Source organism: Pinus tabuliformis, chromosome 4_1, assembly GCF_031772625.1.
Source record: "Pinus tabuliformis cultivar Carrire ecotype Pingquan chromosome 4_1, CPIR1, whole genome shotgun sequence".
Lineage (NCBI taxonomy): Eukaryota > Viridiplantae > Streptophyta > Pinopsida > Pinales > Pinaceae > Pinus > Pinus tabuliformis.
Genome location: NC_142303.1, coordinates 896,810,388 through 896,824,635, shown reverse-complemented (window position 1 = coordinate 896,824,635; position 14,248 = coordinate 896,810,388).

Here is a 14,248-nt window from a genome sequence, read left to right as displayed (position 1 = left end):
ATACATCATGTGGTGAACCTTGAAAGGAAAATTCTAAAGAAGATCAACTTAAAATTTATCTGAATTTATCTAATGGGGCATTGTCACCTAAAGAAAAAAATTTAGAGGTTCTAGGCTAGAGACATGTTTCAGCATCGTAAAACAAAGTAGTTGTCTCTAACTTGTCTACAATACATCCTGAGTGTGTATCTCATTCCACATGCATGAGTATATCGTAGCTCGTCCACATACCTTCGGGTATATAGGATGGTGTTACAACATGTAAAGTATATGGGAATCCTCTCACTGTGTGGTTTTGCATCAGACAACACTTATACAGATTGGGCCTCCATGTACTTTCGGTTATATATGGGAGGACAACACTAGGTTGCTATCCATCCTTAGGTAATCAATTCGGCCACCTTGTACATTTTGATACACCAAACACAACATTCGGGGAGATTTCCTGCCCATACTTCTTAGTTCTCTAAGAGGTACTCTGCAGTTCACAGTTGCTTGGTAAACATTTTGCCTAGATTATCCCTCTTTTGTTTTGTTATGTTACATTGATTAAAATAAATTTAATTGACCTTGGATAATATCCTCCATGCTCTCTCCTTAGTTGATATTAGTTTGAGACATATGGTGACAAATCTAGAGACCACCGATCAGGGAATTCCTTTTGATGGGAATCATACTCCTTTTCCTTCTTTTGGAAATATTGGTGCTCCTTATATGGCTAGATTTTCCCTTTCGGGATTTACCATTAGCTTTCCAGTATGCTTGCTTTCAACCTCCTTGGTTCAAAATGTCATGATTTCTCCGTAATCGAGTACTCCTCCAATTGGACAAAATCAACCTCCAGTTGCTCCTAAAGTTGACCCTTGGCCCTCTTCCTCGATTGTTTCTTCCTCCCCTTCTTCCTCTTCGCCTGGTGAAAGTATTGGTACTAGTAACCAGGTGGCTAAGAAGAAGAAGAGGAAGAGGAAGAGGAAGAAGAAGAAGAAGAAGAAAATTCAGCAGAGGGGCGACCAAGCAACCATTGCTTTGAATGCAACATCTGATGAGAAACTATCCGACAAGCCTCACAAAGTTCGATATCCATGCAAACTTTGTGCGAGAGACCATCTTCTTCGAAATTGTTCTATTATTCCTCAGATCTTAGAAGAAGGGTCTTCTCGTTCGTATCATCCTATGTCATCAACTTATGGAGATCATGCTGGTGACACACCATCGACTAGTGGTAGTAAAGTTCATGGAAAGAAGGGTAAAGTTAAGTTTCCCTATAGATTATGTGAAGGGAATCACCCCATTCACCTTTGTCCCTATCTGGATTTTTATCACTCAGGTTGTCCTTAAGCTCTGGAAAAGGATACGGCCGAGGTAACCACAGACCAACTTTGGATTGCAGGTTCTAGCCAACCTGCAATTAGAGAGGGCTCTCTCTTTAGGATTTAGCTTTGTTGAAAAGGATTTTAGGCTAGGTCTCGGGTTCAGAGGGTTTTTGTTTTGTTTTTGGTCTGAAAATTGATGTTTTTAGACAGAGAGGCAAGGCATAGTCCGGAAGTTTCAAACCATTGGGCGTGGAGTCAAGGAGGAGAACTGCTGGTGCATTTCTTCGGTCACAAGAGAGGGAAAGTGGAGCAAGATAGCTGTGCATGAAACAATATCTCAGGTTAAAATGATGGAAAGAATGCTAAGTAATGAGAGGCAGTTAAGAATCTCTCAATCATCTTAATAGAGGAGGTAACAGAGCACTACCTAGGGGCAGTAAAGAATCCCTAGATAATTGGCAAACACAGGTGAACTGGGGTAAACATGAGCCAGGAGGAATTCATATTCATAACCAATTCAATCAGAGAAAAACATAAAGAAATAGCAGAAATTGAGCATAGAGAGTATTTAAACTAATTCTAGGCTATTCTTTCTTTCTGCTATTTAGATAGTGATAAACAATAAACAGAGGTAAGATGCACTTATTGATTCAGGCTGCAGCACAAGAATTCCATCTTCATATCTCCAAAAACATTCATTTACAACAGTCAGTTTGCTCTCCAAACTTTCAGCAATCTTTGATTATAGAAAAACTCAGGTATACAATGTGAGTCTCTAGTGAAAATTCTCAATCAATCAACCCTTGTAACAATGTAGAGGGCGGTATATATACGGCAAAACTATCTACAGAGTTCCTTTATTACATCTTGACCTAATCAGGTCTGAAAGAAAAATGATTACTTAACCTAATACTATCCAGAAATAAATGCAAAAAATATCTCGGGCTGCGCTCAGGGCCGTCGTATCAAAACTGAGTAAATGATGTTGTCCTTGGTGGCTGTTTGCAGTGTTTTCTGAAATAAATGTGTATGGGTTTCTGCATCTTTGTTGTCTGTCTGCATTTAAAGCTTTAACTGTGATTTGATGGCAAGGATGGGCTTACGCCTCCTAATTTGACTTTCTGGGGGGGGCTCATCAATGTTCAGGTGCTTCGAGCCCCTAAAAAATCTTGACTGATACTCTTTGGCTCTTCTTCTTCCTCTGATACTCCTTGGCAATAAATTGATGTTGTTCTGACATGCTGTATGTTAAATCATCATTTATTAGCCGTTGTTCGGCCTCTGTTTTCTTCAAAACTGTTTCCTGGTCATTCCGGCAAGCTCCGCGAAGAAAAATGGTTGATTCGGCGCCTTTTGGGCTTGCTGGGCACTGCAGAATAAAAAGATTCCTTAAAGATTCCTCATTCAGGCCCAAAAAATATAGCGCTGAGCTCATAAAAAACTGCCTCAGAATCTGATTCCGGGGCTCCGAAGTGTGATTTTTTACCCTTCGCGCCAAAAAGTGCTGATGACATCAGCATGACGTGACATTGTACGGTAGGTGATGTCAGCGATGATGTCAGCATGATGTCAGCATGACGTCATCATGTACGGACGGTGACGTGGCATGACACATGGCAAGGGGCCACGCATGTAGATGACTCGACATGTGATTGGGCAGAGGGGGGTGACGTAAGCGGTGACTGTGCAGGGGGGTGACGTAAGCGGTGATGTCACCGAGCAAGAGGCGGTAAGTGGTTTTGTGGCACACCACCTTTGGGGGGGGAGCGGTTTTGTCAGAGGGGGCTCTGCCGCCCAGGAGCTGACGCGTGGCGAGAGGTATGGCGGTAATACCGCCCATCTCCCGGACACTAACCTTCGGGCTGTTCGGAGATGGGACGGCCCGCCAACCGTCGATCTGGGCGCAGGACGATCAGACGGCTGGCGGCGAATGTGAAGCGGCGGGAAGTTAGGGCGGGGAATATTCAAGGAATATTCCATTTTAAATATAGCACGCGGTGGGTTTAGAACTTAGGTTTATGTGGGTTATGAGTGTTATATGGGTTTAATACGCGAGGTTAATGTATTTATGCAAAAACTTTGGATTAGGGGCGGAAAAGGGGGTTTTTGAGGGTTTAGGGCTAGGGGAGAGGTTATTAATCTGGCCAGGTGTCAGATTAATCCCTACTTTGACACGGATGGGCTAAAAATAGCCCCGGATGGACCGTTTTTTCCCGGATTTATAAAAATATTGCTATATTGCCAGGGAGGGGATATTCACATAGGGGGATTTTATATACAAATTTTTAATAGGGGAAAGGGGAAAATTGATAGGGAGTTATACAATACTGTTAGTAGTTAATATGAAGGTGATCAGCAAGCGCTAAGGTCAGGGACCTTAGGCTAATTTTGGGGAAAATACTTTGAAAAGAAATAGAATCCTTGAGTGAAGCAGATCTTCACCAAGGCAACTGCTATGGATGATGATGAAACATAAGAGGAATCAAGCAGATCTTGACCTCTTTGGGAAGTTAGTAAGGGACTTGGGGAATTTAGAAGAAGGGGGGAGTTAGTTATGTCCAGCTTTGAGCTCCTTTGCATGAACTATAACTGCACTGTGATCTGTAAGGATAAAGCACTTCAAAACACAAAATTGACCATCAATCATCATTCTGCAACCACAGCTACCTACCCAGCCTATTCACCTAACATTTTTTCTTCTTCTTTAGGTGGGTGCACTTAGACTTGCAGACCCAGATTTACAATTTTCTTTTGAATTCTTCCTATCTAGATCTACACTTATTTCTGCCAGGGCCCAGTTTAAGCAGTTGGGTCCCTTTGATTCTCTACCTATCTATAGATCTTCCAAGATTGCACTGTTTGGACAGATATCATTCTCTATATTCTAAAACAAGAAATTGAAACCTAGGGAGGCCAAGATTTAGCTATTTGGCCTTCCCTTAACTGAAAAACTCACCAAAAATGGAATACAGCAGTGGCATTTGGACCAGCACACTTTCATGGCTTCTTGTGGAAATATGGAACACTGTAGCTTGCAAAGTATGACATATTTGGAATGTAAAAATGTCAATCATGAAAGATGAATACCTGCTGCAGCAGGAGGCTAACAGCTGCTCCACTTGGGGATGGCTTTTCCTTGTGAAAAGCCAAGAACAGTAGGTCAGATTGCCTTGATCTTCTGTGGTTGTTGTAGACTGGAAACATTTGTTCTGGCTGCTAAAATATAAACTTTGGACTATCAACAACCTCCTCCTCAACTGAATTACTGTGAACTGTACATCATCGCCTGCTTTCTTCTGCGTGCTTGATAATTATGTACAACATTGTTTGACCATTATACCTCTGAAAGTCATGGGTCAAAACTGATGTGTCTTCTCTGACTCTGGTCCTGAACAGTTACTGACTAATTTCTTCTTCCTTGTCAACACTCTTTTGGCTGAATATTACACTCTGCAACAGCTTGCCTTTACCGTGATATATTGTGATGTGTCTATGCTATTCTTCGATGTTGTGCTGAAATTAGTGTAGAGACAGGGCCTTTAAAATTGGAATACTGGCATCGGCTGGATCTTCACAGATTTACTGTTGCTTCTTAAATAATCGGCTTGCTTTTAAAAAATGAAAACAAAGTGCTGATATATACAAAGAAGACTGTACAAAGATATATACAAAACTGCATTGTGTCCCTTAAAAGGGATCATGGTAATGCTTCAGCATACGGCCATTGACAGGGCCTTCTTCAGCAGAACAGTCCTGTACAGATCTGAGAAAATAAGTGTTATTTCCCTGAACAACAGAAATAACCAATGGACCTCTCCATAGAAAATCAAACTTGGTGTGTTTGCCCTTGTCTTCCCTTCTTGAGTCCCATCTTAGAACTTTGTCACCAACATTGAAATCCTCAGCCTTAGCTCTCTTATCAAACATTTTTTTGAGCTTTTCTTGCACAATTTGAGCTTTGTCATAAACTTGTTCTCTGGTTTGCTGCAGATGGATGGTCTGGTTGATTCTTCTTTGAGTGTCATTCGGTTCAGCCTGAATCTCTTGTAACAGCTTGATAGTAGGAATGCCCAGGGATGAAGGAAATATGGCTTCCATGCCATACACTAGCTCATAAGGGCTCATCCGAATTGAGCTTTTGCTTGACAGTCTGTCTGCCCATAGGGCATTTACCAGCTTTTTGTGCCAGTTCTTCTTGTTTTCTTCCAGCACTTTCTTTATGATGTTGATGAGGCTTTTGTTAGATGATTCGGCCAAGCCATTGCCTTGAGGGTAATAGGCCATGGAGTGGCCCAAGGTAATATGAAATCTGTGGCAAAAATTGATCATCTTTTTGGACTTAAAGGCAGCGGCATTGTCAGTGATGATTTTCTCAGGGCAGCAAAATCTGGAAAGGATATTGCACTCAAGGAATTGGATAATGATGGTTTCATTGGCTTGTCTACAGGGAATGGCTTCAACCCACTTAGTGAAATAGTCAGTGGCTGTTAGGATCCATTTGTGCTGGTCTGAGGAAGAGGGATGGATTTCTCCAATGAAGTCACGACCCCATTGTTGAAAAGGTTTTTCTGTGGAGATGGGTTTAAGGGGCAGAGGAAACAACTTTCTCTTGCCCTCAAAAATTTGGCATTTGTGACATGACATGGCAAACTTCTTTATGTCTGCAAAAAGAGAGGGCCAATAAAAACCAGCCCTTAGAATTTTATCAGTAGTGGACTTCCAATATAGATGTCCTCCATAGTCACCTGCATGGAATTCTTTCATGACATTGTTATTTTCATTCATGGTTAAACAATTAAGCAATATACCTTTATGATTTCTCCAAAATAATGCACCATCTATAACACAAAACTTTAAAGCCTTCATTTTTCAAAAATATTTTCTTGGTTCCGGACAATCCTGGGGGAGCACACAGGTTTAACAATACAAAGCATATATCAGTGTACCATGGGGATTGTAAAAAGATTTCACTAATCTGTGGAGTCGCCAGCTCCGGTTCATTATCCAGCTGGTTAATCTCTAAGGCTTGAAAATTCATCTCGGACATCAGTTTAGCTAAACCTTGTCCCTTTATTAGCTTGGTTGGTTTTATCTCTATGTCATATTCAAGGATGTTTGCAATCAACTTGCCTCTTTTACCTTCGAATCCCTCTTGGGTCAATATGTCTTTTACAGCAGCATGTGGGACATAGGCAATCACGTGTGAATATAGTATGTACACTCTGAAATCCTTAATGGCCTTAACAAGTGCGTAGGCATGCTTTTCCATTATTGGGTACTTCAAAGGGGCGTCTCTTAAGGCTCAGCTAAAAAAAGCGATTGGTTTTTCAGCTCCCTGTTCATCCTTTTGCAAAAGGACAGCGGCTATGGTGTAATCAGATGCAAATGAAAATATGATAAAATCTTTATCAAACTGTGGGCTAGTTAGGACAGGGGTTTGTGTTAAGGCTAATTTGATACTCTCAAATGCTTGCTTGGTTTCAAGAGACCATTTTACCTTGGCATCCTTCTTTAACATGTTGCTGAACAATCTTATCAGCTCAACTAGATTTGGAATAAATCTTCTCAAGAAGTTGATTTTCCCAAGGAATGCTTGTAGCTCTTTAATGTTTCTTGGAAATGGGATTTGGAGGATGGCTTTTATTCTTTCAGGATCAATTCTGATCCCATCCTTTGATATGATGTGGCCAAGTAATTTGCCTTCTTCAAGGCCAAACAGAGACTTCTAGGGGTTCAAGGAAATGCCATATTTCCTACATGTCATGAAAATTTGCCTAAGATGCTTGAGGTGTTCTTCATCAGATTTGGAAAATGGGGTTAAGTCATCAAGGTAGACAACTAGGAAGTCATGTATTTCTTTGGCGAAAGTAATATCCATTGCTCGTTGAAAGGTAGCAACAACGTTTTTAAGACCAAATGGCATCTTTACATACTTAAATGTTCCCCAGGGTGTAGTAAAGGCAGTTTTGTCTTGGTCGTCCGGGTGAACAAGTATTTGGTTGAAACCTGAAAAACCATCTAGCAAAGAGATTCTAAATGATCCCACTACTCTCTGCAAGATGTGGTCTATTTTGGGCAAAGGGTAATGGTCTTTTAGGGAGACTTGGTTTAAATTTCTGAGGTCTACACAAAGTCTGATTTCGCCTGTCTTTTTTCTTGTAGGAACAAGATTGGACACCCATTCAGAAAATCTGATGGGTGCTATGATGCCTGCTTCAAACATCATCTTTACTTCCTTCTCAATCGAGGGAAGAAGCATAGGGTTAATTCTTCTAAGTTTCTGCTTGAAGGGTTTCTGGTTTGGTTTTAAAGGAATGGTGTGTTGGATCACCGAGGTGTCATAGGATTTCAAATCCTCATATCTCCAAGCAAATACATCTTGGAACTCTTTGAATAAGTCAATATACTTGAGCTTTTGATCGGGTGGTAAGTTTTTGGACAGTTTGATCATTTTTTTCCTTTCTACTGTCCCAATGTTGTGTTCCTCTATCTCAGTGTTTATGGGCTGCAATTTTGGCTTTCTTGGCACGTCATTAGCATCAAACATATCTTCTAATGGGGTTAGGCCAGCAGGCAGAAAGTTATCCTTTAAGTCAATGATGTCTACCTCTGTTTTGGCTATATCTTCCAAGTGTATTTGTTTCAGCTGTTCTATGTTTTCTTTGTCAAAAATAGTTGGTTTCAGGATTTGCTTGACTGTTGCAGCTGTTACATCTTGTTGAGTTTCATTTGTTTGGTGTTCCGTATCTGTCATAGCATCCATGTCGATGTTAATATTCAAAAACTCATGCTCAAGGGTGAGGAAATTATTAATCTGGGCATCATTTTCGAATACTTGCCAATCTTTAACGTTATTTGGGACTGCGGGCCTATGTTTTATTTCAGCTGTAAAGTGATGGTTTGGGTAAAAAGGAAGCTTACATGTACTAGCAAAAATAGCTAGGCTGTGTGCATGAATGTTGTGATTTCTTGAAATCTTGTCAAGCTTGAATTCAGTGAATGCCTGGAGTATATTAGTAGCAGCGGTCCTATAGGCCCTCATTCTGTTGTCATTGGTTACAAAATTGCCTTTCATCTATTATATGATTAAATCAGAGTCTCCTAAAATAGAGACTTTTGCAGCTCCTAGAGCTTTGAGGAGTTTGAGGCCTAAAAGCAGAGCGTCATACTCTGCCATGTTATTTGTGCATTTAAAATTTAGTCTGTAGGCATGTCCTTCTGCATGGTTGTTATGTGTGTTGTGAATCCAGATACCTGCCCCTTCTCCTAACTTGTTGACAGAGCCATCAAACTCTAAATACCATGTGATTTCTCGCTTATGGTCAGTATCAAGAGATTGAGCTGTTTTGGGATTGGGCAGATTTAAAATTTCTGTTTGGGGAACTTCTTTTGGTAGGCTGGTTGCATCAATTGCTGTGACAATTTCATGGGTATTTGCAACCGACTCTTCGTTGATGTGTGCCTGTTGCTCTAGAGTGAAGGACTCATTATCCATTGAAACATTTGTATCATCATTGAACAAAATAAAAGAATCCATATCAGAGTGGATTGAGTAAATGGGAAAATTTTCAGGCTTGCTCTCACTACTTACCACATATTTCATGAGCGTTTCTCTATACAGTCTCTTTGGTTGCCCAAAGACTGAAATGGTAGCATAGGAAAGGTCTAATTGAAGGGATCCATAGAGTTTTGCTCCCCATGATCTTGACAGGAGCATACCGTACTTTGGTGGAATGTCAGCAACCACTACATCCATGAGGTTGGTCTTGTTGGGATATTGGACTAAGGAGACACACAAGTCTTTGATGAGGCCTAGACATTTCACTTGACTTGAGTCAAATGAATACAGATCTTTGTAAGGTCTTGTAACATCAAGATTCAGTTTTTCCATAATTGCTTTGGGCATAAGATTGTGCGATGCCCCTGAGTCAAACATAGCATTGCGCAAAACCTTATCATGTATATGCAAACTGACATAAAAGGGCAGGACAGGTCGATGTGTTGATTTTCCGTTAACTTCTGGGCCAAATAGCAGTTCTGGGGTGTCATCTAAAACATTTACATCATCTTTGACCTCTGGCATTTGAAGTTATTTTTGAATTTGTTGCCTATATACATCGTGTTTGGCCAATTCTGAGAGGGGGATGGATATTTTTAACTTAGCTATTTTTGCTTCTAAGATAAATGGCTTTTCCAGTGGAGTTTTGGTGTTGATAATAGCAGTTTTTTCTGTTTCATTTGAATTATCTGCGTTTTGCTCTTGTTTATCACTGTTATGGGAAGTTTTTGCTTGGGGTTTTTCAACTTCAGGAAAGTTTTTTGGAACCCTGTTCGAGCTTTCTTTCGAGGAAGAAGGTGGCAAAGGCTGATCTTTGGAAGGCCGTATTTCTGTTATGTCTTCTACAGTCACTTGATGCGGGTTTGGAACAGGTATATCAGCTGGTTCTGTTGTGACAACCTTGCCTTTAGTCTTGCTGGATTGTTTGCCTTCCTTTGTTTGACTAGGTTCGGGAATGTCAATGGTCCTAGTTCTCAGCTTATATTGTTTGTGTACTTCATACACAGCGGTATCATAACCTTGTTTAAAATAAAAAGACTCGCCAGACCTAGTCTGAAACTGATTGTAATCGGGTTCATTTTGGTCTTCTTGGGACAGGACAGTTTGGTGCTCACCCTTTAGATCCATTAAGTTCATGTGAGTGTCCTCTATGGGTTCACTAGATGTAGATCCTTCAACATAATTATCTTGGAAAGGGGGTCTTATATGATGGTCTTGGTTAGGCCTACCAGCATTTGTGTTCTGTGTTTTTCTAAAATTTGGGTTCCTTATGGTATTGGACTGTTGTCCTTCCCATGATGCTTTTCTCTCAAAATTTTCTACTCTTTCTCCCAGCCTTTGCAGGCCATTGATGATAGCATCAAGCTTTTGATCAAAAGCTGAGGGTTCTTCCTTAAAGGTGGTTCTTCTTTCCATTCTAGCTCTGTTTCTTTTGGCAATTAAATTGGCTTCTACGCTGACAACAACATTTTGCATGTCTGCAAGGGTTTGAGGAGCTCCTTCTTTTAACTGGTATGCCATATCCGGGTCGAATCCATCGAGAAATTTGTACAAGGCCAGATCAGGTGGAGGCCTTAAGTTCTGTGGTATTGCATTATATACATTATTGAATCTTGCACAGTACTCCAAAACAGTCTCTTGAGGACCTCGTTTGATCGTATCATATTCAGCTAGTATGTGCAAGGGGTCTTTCTTTTTCTCCCATTTGTTGGTAAAGGATTGGTAAAGCTCATCTGGGGTGGTTATGGAATTTGCAGCAAGTGATCTGAACCAAGTTCTCACATCACCTGTCAAACTCTGAACAAAAATTCTCATTCTTATACTATCATCATCTATCTCATAGTTTTCAAAATAGTCTTGCATATTTTTGGTGTGCTGAAGGGCTGTGAAAGGACCTGTGGAATCAAAATATGTGATTTTCGATTGGTACTCTTGAGGTAAAGCCCCAGCATTAGCAGGTAATTGCAGGGGTGCATATCTATTAGCCATATTGGCAGGTATAAGTGGAACAACTGGAGTAACGGGGATCACAGGAGTAACTGGAACGCTGGAAACAACAGTAGTGCTAGTATGTGCAGTGAATGAAGGTGTGGAAGGAGTACTACGGGATGTAGATGATGAACTAAGGGAAATAGGGGTTGAATGGAACAAAACCTTGACAGGAGTCAGAATACTGCTAGGGTAAGTTGTTTCAGGGCTCAAATCAGCAAAATTTTCCTGTCTTTCTTGCTTCCTAATGATTTTAGAGATTATATTAGGGTTTTCAAAAATAGCTGGAGGGTTGGGATCTGGATTTGACCTTGTATATCGTGGATTTTTCTTGGGAGCCAGCTTCTGAATTGTTTTTTGGGTAATTTTCCGGGGAATGTTTTTGTACTCAACAAGGGACTAATTAAAATATGAGACAGCTCGTTTGTAACTTAAAACTAGCATGAATATTGACTAAAGCAGCATTTATTTACTCCTGTTAATGCAAAGCAAAAAACAGTCTCAAAGGCTTCATGGCTGACTTTCAGGCTTCATCTATAGTTTTAAGAGGTAAACAACAATTGGAAAGTTTGATTTATGGTCTCAGCAGAGCTTTCTTACCTTCTTCGTGAAACTATCTAAGGAATGTCCCTAGCGGAGTCGCCATTATGTTATCACTCGGGTTGTCCTTAAGCTCTGGAAAAGGATACGGCCGAGGTAACCACAGACCAACTTTGGATTGCAAGTTCTAGCCAACCTGCAATTAGAGAGGGCTCTCTCTTTAGGATTTAGCTTTGTTGAAAAGGATTTTAGGCTAGGTCTTGGGTTCAGAGGGTTTTTGTTTGTTTTTGGTGGGAAAATTGATGTTTTCAGACAGAGAGGCAAGGCATAGTCTGGAAGTTTCAAACCATTGGGCTTGGAGTCAAGGAGGAGAACTACTGGTGCGTTTCTTCGGTCACAAGAGAGGGAAAGTGGAGCAAGATAGTTGTGCATGAAACAATATCTTAGGTTAAAATGATGGAAAGAATGCTAAGTAATGAGAGGCAGTTAAGAATCTCTCAATCAGCTTAACAGAGGAGGTAACAGAGCGCTACCTAGGGGCAGTAAAGAATCCCTAGATAATTGGCAAACACAGGTGAACTGGGGTAAACATGAGCCAGGAGGAATTCATATTCATAACCAATTCAATCAGAGAAAAACATAAAGAAATAGTAGAAATTGAGCATAGAGAGTATTTAAACTAATTCTAGGCTATTCTTTCTTTATGCTATTTAGATAGTGATAAACAATAAACAGAGGTAAGATGCACTTATTGATTCAGGCTGCAGCACAAGAATTCCATCTTCATATCTCCAAAAACATTCATTTACAACAGTCAGTTTGCTCTCCAAACTTTCAGCAATCTTTGATTATAGAAAAAACTCAGGTATACAATGCGAGTCTCTAGTGAAAATTCTCAATCAACCAACCCTTGTAACAATGTAGAGGGCGGTATATATAGGGAAAAACTATCTACAGAGTTCCTTTATTACATCTTGACCTAACCAGGTCTGAAAGAAAAATGATTACTTAACCTAACACTATCCAAAAATAAATGCAAAAAATATCTCGGGTTGCGCTCAGGGCCGCCGTATCAAAACTGAGTAAATGATGTTGTCCTTGGTGGTTGTCTGCAGTGTTTTCTAAAATAAATGTGTATGGGTTTCTGCATCTCTGCTGTCTGTCTGCATTTAAAGCTTTAACTGTGATTTGAGGGCAAGGATGGGCTTATGCCTCCTGATTTGACTTTCTGGGGGGGGTCATCAATGTTCAGGTGCTTCGAGCCCCTAAAAATTTTTTACTGATACTCTTTGGCCCTTCTTCTTCCTCTGATACTCTTTGGAAATAAATTGATGTTGTTCTGACGTGCTGTATGTTAAATCATCATTTATTGGCTACTGTTCGGCCTCTGTTTTCTTCAAAACTGTTTTCTGGTCGTTCCGGCAAGATTCGCGAAGAAAAATGTTTGATTCGGCGCCTTTTGGGCTTGTTGGGGGCTGCAGAATAAAAAGATTCTTATAGATTCCCCATTCAGGCCCAAAAAATCTAGCGATGAGCTCATAAAAAACTGCCTCAGAATCTGATTCCGGGGCTCCGAAGTGCGATTTTTTGCCCTTCGCGCCAAAAAGTGCTGATGACGTTAGCATGACGTGATCTTGTACGGCGGGTGATGTCAGTAATGACATCAGCATGATGACGTGGCAAGATGATGTCAGCATGATGTCATCATGTACGGACGGTGACGTGGCATGACACGTGGCAAGAGGCCACACAGGTAGATGACTCGACATGTGACTGGGTAGAGGGGGGTGACGTAAGCAGTGACTGTGCAGGGGGGTGACGTAAGCAGTGACATCACCAGGCAGGAGGCGGTAAGTGGTTTTGTGGCGCACCACCTTTGGGGTGAGTGGTTTTGTCAGAGGGGGCTCCGCCACAGCCCAGGAGCGGACGTGTGGCGGGAGGTATGGCGGGAATACCTTCGGGCTGTTCGGAGATGGGACGGCCCGCCAACCGTCGATCTGGGCGCAGGACGATCGGACGGCTGGCGGCGAATGTGAAGCGGCGGGAAGTTATGGCAGGGAATATTCAAGGAATATTCCGTTTTAAATATAGCGCGCGGTGGGTTTAAAACTTAGGTTTATGTGGGTTATGGGTGTTATATGGGTTTAATACGCGGGGTTAATGTATTTATGCAAAAACTTTGGATTAGGGGCGGAAAAGGGAGTTTTTGAGGGTTTAGGGCTAGGGGAGAGGTTATTAATCTGGCCAGGTGTCAGATTAATCCCTACATTGACACGGATGGGCTAAAAACAGCCCCGGATGGACCGTTTTTTCCCGGATTTATAAAATATGGCTATATTGCCAGGGAGGGGATATTCACATAGGGGGATTTTATATACAAAGTTTTAATACGGGAAAGGGGAAAACTGATAGGGAGTTATACAATATTGTTAGTAGTTAATATGAAGGTGATCAGCAAGCGCTAAGGTCAGGGACCTTAGGCTAATTTTGGGGAAAATACTTTGAAAAGAAATAGAATCCTTGAGTGAAGCAGATCTTCGCCAAGGCAACTGCTATGGATGATGATGAAACTTAAGAGGAATCAAGCAGATCTTGACCTCTTTAGGAAGTTAGTAAGGGACTTGGGGAATTTAGAAGAAGGGGGGAGTTAGTTATGTCCAGCTTTGAGCTCCTTTGCATGAACACTACCTGCACTGTGATCTGTGAAGATAAAGCACTTCGAAACACAAAATTGACCATCAATCATCATTCTGCAACCACAGCTACCTACCCAGCCTATTCACCTAACATTTTTTCTTCTTCTTTGGGTGGGTGCACTTAGACTTGCAGACCCAGATTTACAATTTTC